Raw genomic sequence first — 1,425 nt, forward strand, 5'->3', positions numbered from 1 at the left:
TAGCTAGCTAGCTAGCTAGGTAGCTCCCGAAACGTTCAGGCAGCTAGCTGCAAGCTAGCTAGTAGGCCTGTCAGGAAGCTAGCTAGCTAGCTAGCCAGCCAGCTAGCTAGCTAGCTTGCTAGCTAGCCGCCTGACTAGCTAGCTAGCTAGCTAACTAGCTGCGACCAAAGAACTAGCTCCCTGATTAAACCCCCGGCTAGCTAGCTAGCTCCCATTTTTACAGCTGGCCTGGCTAGCTAGCTAGCTAGCCCTCTTCTAGATGGCTAGCTAGCTAGCTAGCCGGCAGGTCCTCACTTGGCTAGCCAGCTAGCTAGCCAGCGGGCTTTATTTGGCTGGCTAGCTAGCTAGCTAACTAGGCTGGCTAGCTAGCTAGCTAACTAGTTTCCAGCTAGCTAGCCAGCTAGCTAGCCAGCTAGCCAGGTAGGTGGCCAGCTAGCTAGCTAGCCAGCTAGCTAGGGAGATACCCTGCTAGCTACCTAGCTAGGCAGATGGCCAGCTAGCCAACTAGCTAGCTAGCTAGCCAACTAGCTAGCTAGCTAGCTAGCTAGCTAGCTAGCTGCCTTCAGCGCACCGGCTAAACCCTTCGGCGCAAACCCTAAACCCTAAACCCTAAACCCTAAACCCTAAACCCTACACCCTAAACCCCCGGTCCGCCAACCCCACACCCTAGAGCCCTAATCCTACACCCTAAACTCCAAACCCTAAACCCCGATTCCTAATCCCCGAAGCTCCAGCCGCAGACCCCAAATTGCAAACCCTAGACCCCAAACCCTAAACCCTAAACCCTAAACCCTAAACCCTAAACCCTAAACCCTAAACCCTCGCTAGACAATCTTCATGAGCCAGTCTTTGGAACCTTTGATGAACTCTTTTGCCAAAGAAGTCTCGAGCCCGTGGTTGCGGTACATGCCCGCCTGGGCCAGTGGCTGGGAGAAGCTGCAGCAGCAGCAGCAGCAGCAAAAGCAGCAGCAGCGGCGGCAGCAGCAGCAGCAGCAGCAGCAAAAGGGAAGGGGATAAATAAAGTGAATTAATAGTCAAAATGATGGAAATTAAGAATAAAAAATTCAAAATTAATTTATTTTAATTCACTCTTCATACATTTGTTCATTGAGGGGGAAAACGTGCCCAGCAGCAGCAGCAGCAACAGCAGCAGCAGCAGCGGAGGGCTTGAGGGGAAAAATCAGAACAAAGTACATTAAAAGTATTAAGAAATATAAATTCAAATAATTTAATTTTGGGAAATGCTGCAGCAACGAGCAAGGGCAGCAGCAGCAAGGAATGCATGCGTGGCAGCAGCAGCAGCAGCAGCAACAGCAGCAGAACCCTCCTAGTGAGCAGCAGCAACGCGATAATAAGCAGTAACAAAGGATACCGTTCGAACCAGCAGCAGCAGCAGCAGCAGCAGCAGCAGCAGAGGCAGCAGCA

The sequence above is a fragment of the Eimeria tenella genome, genomic scaffold (assembly GCF_000499545.2).
Source record: "Eimeria tenella Houghton genomic scaffold, Eth_scaff3183, whole genome shotgun sequence".
Taxonomy (NCBI): Eukaryota; Apicomplexa; class Conoidasida; order Eucoccidiorida; family Eimeriidae; genus Eimeria; species Eimeria tenella.